This window comes from Festucalex cinctus, chromosome 7 (assembly GCF_051991245.1).
Source record: "Festucalex cinctus isolate MCC-2025b chromosome 7, RoL_Fcin_1.0, whole genome shotgun sequence".
Classification (NCBI taxonomy): domain Eukaryota; kingdom Metazoa; phylum Chordata; class Actinopteri; order Syngnathiformes; family Syngnathidae; genus Festucalex; species Festucalex cinctus.
Window position 1 is genome coordinate 10185337 of NC_135417.1, and position 14055 is coordinate 10199391.

Consider the following 14055-nt stretch of genomic DNA (forward strand, 5'->3'; position numbering starts at 1 on the left):
CATTCCTCTTAGTCACGGCCCTCTTCACGATAAAGGTGGTCCGCTAAACAAAGCTTCAGCGAATTGCCACCATCAACAAAGGTCGCGGAAATGAAAGCAGAGTTTGTGCTGTTGTTCAGCTGAATGATGTGAATTGCAGATACTGCGATTGGTGGTTAGGAAGAATGCATGCAAACACATTACTTCTGTATCTTGCTGTGCCAGAGATAAGAATGTTTGTTCAGTAGGAATGATGGATATAAAGTTCACAGCTTGTATAAACAATTACAGTAAGCCTTTTCTTTCAAATCGAAATAAGAAAACATGCGTTAGAATAAACGGAGTATCCTCTCCGTCAGTTCTTTCAGTTCACGGTCAACTACAAACTAAATTTGACATCGCAGTGAACTTGAGGTCCTCCCCTCAACCTTTTTTTTTCAACTCGCAAACATCTTCAGATGCACGCAGCCTTCTTGGCTGCCGCGTTTAACTCCTCTCGCACCCGTTCAAAAACGTAAAGCCTGACAACGTGCGGATATGAAATTTCCCTTCCTGTGTTTGCTCTCAAGCCGTGACGAAATTTACACACTCCCAGGGGCTGACGCACAGGAAGCGGCCCTGGCGGAATCAATACAGCTGCGTGCCGCTGTGACTGAAGTTTGCGTTATCTGCTGTCACCGTTTGCCGGAGCCTTGATTTACGACAGCCCCGCGTGTAATGAGCTCTAATTTAATGAACGGCCGCTGAAGAGGGGGCCTGAAGTGCGTCAGCGCTGGCCAAAAAAACAGCCCGTCCATGTCACGTTTAAAGAGGGTAGTGGGTTATAAATTGCTCTAAACACTGGCATGAACCGCCTCACCGACGTAAGCATATTAGTGTTGTCCGGACTTGTATGTGTTTGAGTGTCGGTACATGCGTCTGCGAGGACCCCCTCGTGACTGGGGTCACGTTGATAAAGACATTCAAGGACGGTAACGTCACAACCGTCACTTCTTCCTTTTGTCTTCCTTCTGTCCGCCTTCTCTCTCGTTCGCACACACGCCACCCTCCTCACTTCCCATGAGCGCGGCTTCCGTTGAAAAACATGGAAACGGCCCCATTGTGCGACTGACGTACAACCTGCCGGTAAATGGCGCTCAGCTCCGATATGGCGCACGGGGCTTACACATGCACGTAAATACACACACGTAGTAATTCAGACGAGTGACTGACAAAAAAAAAAAGAGGACTGGGAAAGCATACCAAGTGTCTCCGGGGGCAACGTCTCCGCACACTTGGGCGCGCACCCGAAATAGCACTTGACTCCGAGCTTGACTATGGGCTGACATATTGTATCCAGCTGATAAAATGATCCACTGTTTGATGACATCTGGTAGTTTAAGGCTCGTTCTGTTTATAGTTCATTGATTCCCGCTGTGTTGCGGGGGGAGAGGGAGCACAACTGGAAGCGCGTGGGAGCGAGAGAGCGAGATGAGGGGGAAGCAGTTTGGCGAGAGGAAGAGTTGAGGGATGCGGCAGACAGACGGGGACGCGCAGTGACAGGAGAGGAAAGAATGTTTCGGGCGACTGAGAACGGCGGTAAAGGAGGAAGCGGGAGCTCCGAGACGGGGGCCCGAGTTGCTCGCGGACCGATTAACACCAGTCTGAGACGGAAGGCGGAAGATGGAAAGAGTGTTTGCGTCGTAAAAAGTTCCTTTTAACATGGGCTTGTTCGCTTCTCGTAGTAGCCCCACGCACTCACACGGTCGCCTCTTTCCCTTTCTCCCACTCAGGTGACCAGTTTCTTTAACAAGCTCATTCGCAGAATTCCTCCCAGTAAGAGATTGTAGAGGAAGTTGAGTGGCTAACACAGAATTAGTGAAGTAAAGCCAAGTTCTGCAACTAGTTCTCATCAGTTCCACAACCTGGCTTTACATCTGCAATGGTTTCACTGATCTATCACAGCAAAAATTACATTTATGAGTACTAAGCCAGATCCAGCTCGCCAGTGCCGCTAATAAAAAAATAAAGTGACCTTGAGTGAATTATTTTCCATCTCTGCTCTTTCTGTAATGCCGTAAGATGGCATAAAATGCACTGGCTAATGTGCAATAAACTGTTTTGAGTTCTTTGTACGTCGGGGAGGAGCTACGTTTAGCACAGGTTGTTCTCACATCAAAACAATAATGCTAACCAGTAGATAGCTTAACAGTGTCATGTCTACCTTTCTTCCCTGCCATCCAGCATCTTCACATGGGCATTGAATTCAACAAAGCAGTCAATCAATAAAGCCCAGCTAAGTAGTGTTTGCTAACTCACTGTTGGCCTTTCACGCCATCCTAGCAAGGGAGACGAACGACGAAAACACCTAGGTTAGCTTAGCGCTAGCTAGCAGCTGGTATAACGGAAGCGGATGGATTTAAAATGGGTCCAAAAGAAGACCCGCTAGCTAGGGACACAAGCTAATTTGAACTAAAAAGAAGTCTTTCCACAAGGTAGACGCGACAGCTTCGCGTGTCTGTGAACACTCTTAATACATTTCCAAAAAAGTGAGTACGAGGCTTGGTATCGCGTAGAATACGGCGTGGATAAAGCGAAATGCAATCCATTTACCATTTTGGGCTCTATTCACTCAAGATTTGCGTCGCCTTTGCACCGCGCTAACCGGCAAAAATGGAGCAATCTGAGAGCACCTAATTCACTAAACACGCACAGATGGGGAAATCCATCACTAAGTGCTCTGCCAAACAGATTGCATCACGGTGCGCCGGTGTTATTTGTGCGCATGTAAACTAGGTCATTTGCATACATTTGACGCAAAATATGCCCACCCCAATGCAAATGAGACTCATTGATATGCAGCGTCTAATTCACTAAAGCCAGCGCAATTAGCCACACCGGGTTTGCGTGATGCAAATAACTGTTTTGGAAAGCATGTATTAACCTGCTGCAACCTCGATCCCGGGATCATGACAGCAGTGCCTGCCATTTGCAGCACAACATTCCCGGCAGATCACGCAGAGAGGAAAGAGAGCGAGAGAGAGAGAGAGAGAGAGAGAGAGGGAGGGGGAAATTTTTCTATGTTTGTTTTAGGACACATAACGTAACCCGGGCTGATCGGCAATGGCGGGGAGGCATTTTACGATCGTATTAACGTGTCAGATGCATAATGTACGCCCACGCCAACCTCTGAAAATCTATTTTTAAAAAACAGTCGCATCAATAATTTGTTTCTTATGAATGAATGACCTCGTTGTCGTCCTCTCTGCTCCGTACAGCGTAATGGCGTTCTAAACGCTTAACTCTCGGTCCAACCTCGCTTTCTGATAATGTCATCTTTCTCGCAACTGTTACTATAACAACCATGTTCTTGGTGCAAATCCATTGCCATGTGTGGTAAATCAGGTACAAATTTGCTCCAAGCTGTCAGTTTTGTGGGCGTGATCGCGCCGGTATATGATTAGAGCAGGGTGCAGTTGTGGTGCAATATTTCGCGCTATTATCGGACGCAGCGCATTCTTAGTGAATATGCCCCTACGTGTTTTCGGCAAAAGTACAATTAGCACGTCATTCAAGTTGATTTCGGACTGACTGATTAAAAGAATAACGACGGGTGATTTTGGGTGTGAGTCCGAGCTCTAGCTAAAGGACATATTCCATGAAGGATTGGCTCCAGAGGTGGCCCATCGCGGTATAGAAATCTGAGAAGCAAACCTAGTGCCCTTCAGTTGCTCCCTACTACAAATGCACTTGTATCATCATTTGTCACATCGTTGCTTTCGCCAATGGGATGTGATGCAGACCCGTGGGCCTCCAACTATGCCCCCCTCACGTTCTTCAAAACAGCAATGACGACGGCGCTCTCATAATAAAAAAAAAAGGCTGCACAAACCAGACAGGTGACTCAAGTCGTTAGCGCCAAAGCTTGAGCAAGTCCAAAGTCATTGGCTTCCAAGAAAGCTGAAGTCTGTTTCCTGTGAGGTGGACTGACTGCAGGCTACGATGGGACACACAAGCAGAAAAAATAAAAATAAAAATTGGGAAGCAGACTGCTAGAAATCGAGGAGCTGATGATTCATTGAAAAAATGAGACACGGGCAAAAATGACAAGAGAAAGAGCCACGGGGGGAATCATTTTCACCGGGAAACAGGAAATCACTTCATAAATATCGACGGTCAGACGTCGTCTGAACAGGATTGGTGACCAAGTCCGTTGTCAATAAGCAACTTGAAGTTATTTGCCAGTTATTTTGAAAAACGTTTTCACTATCTGCCAAACTGCACAGCACATCTTCAGGGAGAACAGAAAATATATAGTACATGACAATACCTCAATACTGACTATCACATCAAAAAGGGCACGGCGCAATATGATTGATTGGCTGCTTTCAGAGTTGAGTTAATGATCAGCCTCTTGGAAGTTAATCGCAAACGCCGATGCCTTTTTTGCTCTCATTAAAGTGTATTTATTGTCCTTTAAAAAAAAAAAAAAGCTCACCAAGTGGTGGGACACTGTTTTTATTTACCCAAATGTTTTGAAAAAGGTCGTTTTAGAAAAACTGAGGACTCGGGTTCGAGTCCAGGCTCCGCCCTTCCTGGGTGGAGTTTCCATGCTCTCCCCGTGCCTGCGTGGGTCTTCTCCGGGTACTCAGGTCTCCTCCCACATTCCAAAGACATGCATGGCAGGTTAATTGGGCCCTCCCAATTGTACCTAAGTATGCTTGTGTGCGTGGATGGTTGTTTGTCTCTGTGTGCCCTGCGATTGGCTGGCAACCAGTCCAAGGTGTACCCTCCTCGCCTACTGCCCGAAGCCGGCTGAGATAGGCTCCAGCACCCCCCGCGACCCTTGTGAGGAATAAGCGGTCAAGAAAATGGATGGATGGATGGAAAAAATAATATTGTGCCGTTGTATTTTATTGCTCAATTTTATGACACGTAGATGCAGCAACCCAAGAGAAATTATGGAAAAATGCAGCATGTTTATTGGCAAACTAACATTTTTTTTTTTTTTTGAGCATCATAAGTGCCGTAATTGTGGCGGGCCTGGCAATACCATGACGACTCATATCAGCGGAAAGTTCAGAGTTTGGAAACCTATAGTGATTCATTTTTGTACACGCTCTTGTAAGAACGTAAATATTCACGATTTCTCATTCTCACCACACACAAAAAATAAAAAATCGAGACTCCCATAAGTCTATACATTTTTCATTTTTTTGATATGATGACGTTGTGTACAGTTTTTTGAATTAACTCATTCACTGCCATTGACGGATATACACGTCAATGGGAACGGAATTGACTTAACTCATTCACTGCCAATGACGGATATACACATCAATGGCAGTGAATGAGTTAATAGTAAACGATCAAATGCTTCAATTTGGCTATATTTAGAAGCCCCCCGAGGTGTTCGAAGACCAAAGTGTCCTTCAGAGTGTGAATGGATGCGAGTGCCGCACTTGTGAGTCACTAATCTCGGCAACTGTTTCTTGAGTGGCGTCGTTACACATTACTGGGGCGTTGGGAGGGGGTTGTCCAAAAGTGAGAGTGCCATGAACAGTTGATAGATGACTCAACGAGGCCCCCCGTCCCTTGCATGATACTAAGCTGCACGTTGACCCTTACCAACTGACAAAGAGATCGAGCCACGGACGTCACTTTATTGCCCGTTGGGCATACCCCCTTCTTGTATGTTAAACCATATTCAACCCCCCCCTTTTTACAACTATTAACACACTCACTTTCTCTCTGACGTAGGTAAAAGTACAAGGGGGGTATGCGCGGCGGCGGCGGCGGCGAAAGGGGTAGCAACGGTAGCGAGTTGGGGTTGCGTCGCCATGGCAATTCCCCGGCTAGGATGCCCCGTCGGAGTCACTCACGTGGGAGCGAGCCGGAGAGAATGAATGAGAGGCCGAATGACGGGGGCGGGGAAAAAAAAAAAAAAAAGAGAGAGAGAGAGAAAGAACAAGGTCACAGGGAAACTTAAAAGTGTCCTGTTATGGGAGAGTAAATATTAACATTAAAAGGTTGGATGCTTTGGTTTCGCCTTTGAGCGCAATCACTGCGTTTGTTTACTCAAGCCCCTGCTGGAATTCCCTGAGGAAATGAGCGTGCTGCAGGAAGAAAAAAAAAAAAAAAAGAAAATGATGAATTTATGACCAGTTCTTCCGATGGCTGTTGCGTCACGGCCAACGTTTCCCCTGTGTACAAATGACGCTCTGGGGGAATCGGACCTGACCCGAAAAACCACACATCTTGCTTCATCATCCACCTGGACTTGGTAATAACTCAGAGCAATAAAAAAATAAATTAAAAAAAAGGATGGGGAAAACCAGCCATATCGCAATGGACGCACACAGTCAGAACGTTGCGGATTTTACTCATGTTGCTAACTCGCCATACAATATTTTACCACTGATATGGTTGACAACAATTGTGTGATAATCTTTATACTGTATATAAAAACAACAACAACAACTTGTAACTAAGGATTGGGAAAACTTGTAACAATGCTAGCATAACAACAAAAAGTAGCGCAAAGCAACCATAAGCTAACTGAATGCTAACACATCATGAGAAATGTCTTAAACGGGCTGTCGAACAGCAACACAATCAGACAGACGATATAACAATAATAATGCTATTATTAGCATTATTCTAATAATGCTAACAATGTAGCATTGTCAAAATTTTGACCGACCTTCCTTGCACAACAGTAATCAGTGAAAAACATTAGCGACATGGGCGGTACAAATACAGAATCTACAATATATTTAATATTTAATCCTAGTGAGTGTATATATATATATATATATATATATATATATATATATATATATATATATATATATATATATATATATATATATATATATATATATAGTAGGGGTGGGAGAAAAAATCGCAATATATTGTTGCGCTCTCTGTTGCAATAAATTATCGATACACTGACGGTAGATATCGATGTAATGTGTCCAGTTGTGCAGCGTTATGTTATGAATGTTTATGCAATTTAATTTGTCTCACTTTACAATGTTTACAGTTAAAAGAATAAGAGCCAGTGAGGCACTCTGCAGAACTTTGTACATTGTACAAAGTTTTGGCATTGAATAATTGCATAATTAGACATTTTTCATTTTCATGGGCATTTGTTTGGCTTTTTCAGTCACATATTATAGTCAAATTTTTTTTGACGATATATAAAAAAATCGTAGATATCGTGTATCGTGATATTATCAATATCGTTAGCCAAATATCGTCACAGTATCGAATCGTGGTTTACCCGTATCGTCCCACCCCTAATATATATATATATATATATATATATATATATATATATATATAATAAAACCTGAAGTTGTATTTCCCCCAAATTGTAGCCTTTGCCGTTTGAAAATTGGCTTCTGCGACATTGCAAGATCAAATTTGAATTCGATTAATTGTTCAATCGTTTGGTCTCCCCTGCCATCTGTCGCACTTAAGTAAACCGTGAACAACAACAACAACAACAACAACGCGAGCATGTTTATCTAGAAGGCGAATACGGCCACAATCACTCGGAATATGTTTAAATCGGCGCGTTAAAGATGCTTTGGCAAAACAACTGACGTGAATCGGCCGACTGTGCGGGCCGAAACCGCCAAAGGTGAGCCAAGATGCGAAATAATGTGCGAACGCGCGCGGCGGCGCACAGGAAAGCCAGTGTTGCGCGGCTGAGAGACGCTTGTGTGAGTAAAGTTTGTCTGGCAGCGAGGGCCGTGTCACGGGTTCCCCGCCTTTTCCTCCCCCCGATGCCTTTGAGGTCGCAGCCCAAAGTGTCTCGCTCGGTTTTCTCCTCCCGTGGCGCTTTAACACACATCGGTGATGTCATGGGTAGCACATGAAGGCCACACACACGTAGATGCACAAACACACACAAACAGCGATGCCCGGCGCGCTACACAAGGCACCGCATTTATACCGCCACATGCCCATAATTACACACGCGTACAGTACGCACACCCATTTACACAAACCCTGGATTCCCCCTTTTCCAGCAGGCATGCGCGCTGGCTCCCACACGCCAAAAAACAACAACAAAAAAAACGCCTGACGCCCCTCTTTTGTGTTGTGTGCACGGTTCACATAACAACACTCACAAAGTGCTTCCATTGGGAGTTCAAAGTGGGTCCCACATGCTTTTATAATGCTGATTATGAGCAAATTATTACATTTAAAGTCCCGGGAGGGTGAAAAAAAAAAAAAAAAAAGTCTTCTAAATTTGACACACCACAGAGAAGAGTTCTTAACAACGCTGCCAAATTTGAAGGATTAAAAACGTCGCCAAGTGTATGAAATGAAGTGTCAGAATTGTGACAAATCAAGCCGCTCTCGAATGTTGTGGGCGTGTCTTCTGAGACCACGCCCCACTGAACTGCCAACTGTCATTCAAATATCACTTCCTTGACGTAGAAAAATGTGTGCGCCTTCGTCTTACTTTTTTTTAACCGCTTGCTCCACACAAGGTTCGCGGGGGGGGGGGGGGGGGGGGGGGGGTGCTGGAGCCTATCCCAGCTGCTAGCTTGAACTGGTTGCCAGCCAATCGCAGGGCACACAGAGACAAACAACCATCCACGCTCGCAAGCACACCTTGGAGCGCCCAATTAACCTGCCATGCACGTCTTTGGAATGTGGGAGTACCCGGAGAAAACCCACCCACGCAGGCACGGGGGAGAACATGCAAACTCCACCCAGGAAGGCCGGAGCCTGGACTCGATCTTGCGTCCTCAGTACTGGGAGGCGGACGTGCTAACCACTCGACCACCGTGCCGCCCTGTAGTTCGATATGTGAGTCACTCCCGCACACACGGATTTTTTTTTTCTTCACTCACTCATTCACACACATAAGCTTCTGTGAGTGAGTGAGTGAGTGAAAAAAATAATAATAATCCGCGCGTGCTTTCAAATTGCCGCGGGAGTGACGTCACGCAGCCGACATGTTCACCCAGCCCCGTTTGCGACACAACCCCCCCCCCCCCCCCCCGCTCTGCGATTGGCTGGAGGGGTGTAAATAGTGTCTTCCCACAGAAACGTCCTGCTGTTTACAAAACAAACACAAAATGGCAAAATACAGGCTGGGTGAGTGGGGGTTTAGGACAAAATCACCACCAAAGATGAACAAAAACACAGATGTGTAGACTGAGAGAAAGTTAAAGGGTGTACGTTCTGTATTTAAAAAGTGTATTTTCCTTCGTGAATGCGGCAGACTGTGCCTTTAAACAGATTTGTGAATCATGATGAAACTTAAGCTATATTCTAATGCCAATTGCTGCGAAACGGAAACAGATAGAAATATACTTTTTTTTCTCCTGATGAAAGAAGAGACACTTATCTTTCTTTTGGTAGTTTCCATGTTTTTCTAACAATAGAACACAATATTCTGTGGGCCTTGCAAAAATCAGTCAAAATCCAGGAAACAGCCGGGAGCGAAGGGGGTTGGCTTGAGTCAAAATGGCGGCGAGTGAATATATATGCAAAACAGGTAGATTTAACACGTCCGGAACACATACAGGCAAAGTGTTGCCACGTTACAATTGCATTCATGTCATTTTTTGGAACAGTATGATTACGGTTGAGCTCCGGAATTATTTTAGGGCTAACCCAAAAATGGCAAAAATCTGCGCAGAATTGACGGCAAAAGTTACATACCATTATTTTACCGATCCGGCCCACTTGGTAATATATTTTCCTGAGCGAACATGACTTGACACCCCTGAGCTAGAATAACATGTGGCTATGATGTCTTACAGTACTACACATGCTGTTGCTATAGGCTATACAGTACAATGAGTCTATAATAATAAAACTGTTTGAAAAGTCTTGCATTGTCTCAAAGCCTCTAATTAATGCAACGATTGCCCTATAAAGGATTCCGGGTGCGCGTGAACCACCCACGAGACCCCCATCATGAGCCCAAAAGCAGGGAGAGTGACTAACTTCACTCTTTTCTTTTCTTCTCCACCCCAGCTGCGTCTTCAAACGGACGTTTGATGTGGCAAATTAGAAAGAATATCATCTACCCGCGTTTTCTTCCACGCCGTTGACCTGAGAAAAGAGCCTGCAACCTTTTTTTTATTTTATTTTTCGCCGCCCATCATCCGGTGACCGCTGCGGCGGCAAGTCCGCGTATGCGTAAGACTGTGCCCGCCGCCAATTATTATCATACCCACACCATGAGTGTGTGTTTCTTGAGAAAGAGAAAAAAAAAAAAAAGAAAAAAAAAAAAAAAAAAAGCTCGCTTCCTTCTGTCGCGCTCTTTCTTTCCTTGTAAATGTTTGGTGGGCATTTTTCCTTGTAAGTAGTGTACACACTCTGATGCACGGTCCCTCTGGCATGACTGGAAAGTCATTTTTGCCCTTTTGCAACAGTGGGTCACGCTTTACTGCACCTGACTGAATCTTTCCAGGCAGCTCGACTTAGCTCTGTATACAGTGCGTGTGTGTGCGTGTGTGTTGTGTTGAGAGAAAATGCATGAAACGTAACACGTGCTGAGTAGAAATTAATAATAATAATTCACTAAAATCAATGAATGCCCTCACAAACACAAAAACACAAACTTACAATACTTGCAAGAACTTGCAGTAGATCAAAACGAATGTCGTGATGATCACACGTTCTAAAATCGTTAAATTCTCTTTTATTATGTTTGCCCGCAATTTAAAAAAAAAAAAAATGAAGAAAACAATCGGACATCTATGTAAATGAGGAATAAGAAAAACTTGCAGCAATGCTAGCATAACAACAGAAAGTAGCGCAAACCAATCGTAAGCTAGCTGAGAAAAGCCACAAATGGGCTACCAAAGAACACACAATATAATACAATATAACAATATTAATGTTAATAGTAGTGCTGTCAAAGTTAAAGCGTTAACTAATTAATTAATCACAAAAAAATATCACATTAATCATTGTATTACCACAGATTAATCACACTCTTAATTTTGACCGCCGATGATCCTTTTTAGCCGACAGCGGATGGTTACGTTAAAGTTTGAGCAATAAACATAACTACATGCATAAAAGTAAAGCATTTCATAAATGTTTACATATGCCGTAGGTCATTTTTTTCCCATTTTAAATGATGTAAATAATTAATTGATTTGAAAAAGCAGGATGAGCGTGTGCAGTGGATATACATTTTTGAAGTTAATTATATTAATTCATTATTAAGTCATTATTAAGTTCATTATTAAGTTAATGAAATTTTTGAATTTAGCAGGAAAAAGATGTTGGGGAAAAAAAAGCCTTTTTAAGTCAGTGATTAATCATGATTAATCACAATTCTAAGATGTGATTAATCTGATTAAAAAATTGAATCGTTTGACAGCTCTAGTTATTAGTATTACTGTAATAATGCTAATAACGTAGCATTATCAACGTTTTGACCTACCTTTCTTGCACAACAGTAATCACTGAACAACATCATGCCTTATAAAACCGTTATATTCTTTTATTATGCTTGTGTACAATTTAAAAAAATGAAGGATTTGATTGGCTGGAGAAGGAATGAATTCATGTCATTTCAATTAGCACAATTGATATGTCATGTGTGCGCCTTTATGGCAGGGGTGTCCAAACGTTTTCCTTTGAGGGCCGCATACAGAATAATCGAAGGATGCTACGGCCATTTTGAAATTGTCTGACTTTATTAAACACGCTAAAACTAATGAGTCGATGAATAATGTGCTATAGTTTAGTTTGGAATTTTTCTTGATTTTGGTGGTGGCCCACACCCCTGTTTCCCACAAGAATAGATCCGCCCCAGCTCTGAACCAATCTCCACATTATTCAGAATCAAAGGAAGAGTAGTCGGTAATAAAATGGCCAATTTTTTGTTCACAAATTAGACCTTGCCACAGACAGCGGAACATGGAGGGAAAACAGTTTTGCTACTGTAACTTAAATATGGAACTTAACACATTCACTGCCAATGACGACTATAGACGTAAAAAATCCAAGCAAACAGCCAGTGCAAATTTTTGACAAGAAATTTGAATGTAGTTTTAGTTATTCATTGTTTTCATTCATAGTTATTGATCATTGTTGTTATTAATAACCATCGTGCGTAGAACGGATTCCCGTTACCCTACAACACGGGTGTTGATGTTCTTGTGGTCGGTCTTGGTCTTACTGAGACCACATACTGGGTCTCGGCCTCTAAAAGTCAATTTTAGTCGACTAAAATTGCTCTTTATTTTTGTTGACTAAAATTGTATTAAAACTAAAATACAATCAGGTGACTGAGTTATGACTAAGAAATTTAGTCAGAAGACGATAACTAAAACTAAAATTTCTTTTTTTTTTTAATTATTAACATTTAAATTTAATTATTATTATTATTATTATTATTATTTTTTTTTTTTTTTTAAATTAACACTGGCTGTTTGCTTGGATTTTTGACGTCTATAGTTGTCATTGGCAGTGAATGAGTTAATTAATAAAATTATAAAAGAAATATTTCTGTTTTAGGTTTAAATATCTTCTTTGCATATCTAGAAAAATAGGCTGTGTCAAAAGCAATTTTTTGGTATATGCTGAGGGCTGCTAAAAAACAGATGGCGGGCCGCAATTGGCCCTCGGGCCGTAGTTTGGACACCACTGCTTTATGGGGGTGTGGCCTAGTGAGTGATATCAGTCACATGGCCAGTTTTTGCGTGAGCATCGGGGTCGTGAGTTGCAGCCTCCAGTAGTGAGTGTTTTCATTTTGTAATTGACTGTTTGTCCGGTTCCATAAACACATGAAAGTGCGTCGGCAAACCTGAGCAATATTTGTCTGAAAATTTTGTTTATAAACCAATTTGTTCCACGAAAACATGATCAAGTGAATTCATTAGCTCGGGTTATAGTAATATATCGTTAGCCGGATAGCATTTTCCAGAAAATTTAACAAAAAAAAATTCAACCAGCTAGTAAAGTTTGAGGATTACCATAACCTTTTTGCAAGGCCCACAGAATATTGTGTTCTATTGCTATGAGAACATGAAACCTACCAAAAGAAAGATTTGAGTCTCTTCTTTCATCAGGAAAAAAAAAAGTACATTTTTATCTGTGTCAGTTTTGCAGCAATTAGCAGAGAATATAGCGAAGGTTCATGAAAATTCACATTCCTGGTGAAAACAGTGTCAAAAAGAGCTTGTTGCAACATGGCCCTGGTTGATCTCTTATACTCTGCTGCCACCTGCTGGCCGTTTTTGTAATAACTAGCATTGCTTCAACCGTTCTCTGCAGTTCAGAGGCTGCATCAAAAAAAAGGTATAACGATGTCTTTGGGACACTGGTAATTAAAATAGAACGTATTTATACGTTTTTGGGAGCAAATGAGTTCAGATTTGTGAGCAGAGCATTTTACTCTGAGATGATGAGATGACATACCAAAGACGTACAACTAATACGCTGTTTGAATTTTGGTTTTGTAAAGTGCACAAATGACTTGAAATTCAGCCAATAAACATCAAGTAGAACTGAAAGTAAATCTACGACTTTGTCCATCGTCGCGTGTGGCTTCAGGTTAGAGGTCATAACAGGAAGCAAATAAAAACGTCTGCTCCTGCTCATGTTTTTTTTTTTTCCTGATTAGGTTTTACAACGGCGACAACGGTGATCGTTTGTTTGATTTTACCATCTGAATATTCCCGTTATTTCCCCGTGGGGAAAGTTTGAAAGATATAAAGTGAGGAATCCCGTGTGTGCCTCTGCAAGTCATATGTGTACATTATGCGTAGCCTATGTTGTCATGTCGCCCTTCATGACCTCACCGAGTGGGCACCCCACCCACAATCTACAAGCATGTGCTCATGTCCTCTAAATTTAAAAAAAAAAAAAAAAAAAAAAAAAAAAAAAAAAAAAAAAAAAAAAATTGCATGGATGTGCATGTGTTCTCACTGTTTCTATGCAACGCTTTTCGGAGGCCCCTTCATGGTCCGGTCGTGGACAACACCTCTCTCTCTCTCTCCGATCCGTCGCTCTCACTCCTCACTCTTTCCTTCACCCTGGAGAAGGAGGGAGAAAGAAAAAAAAAATGGTGTGGTGGGTGGCGGGGTAAGACTGGAGGGGGGG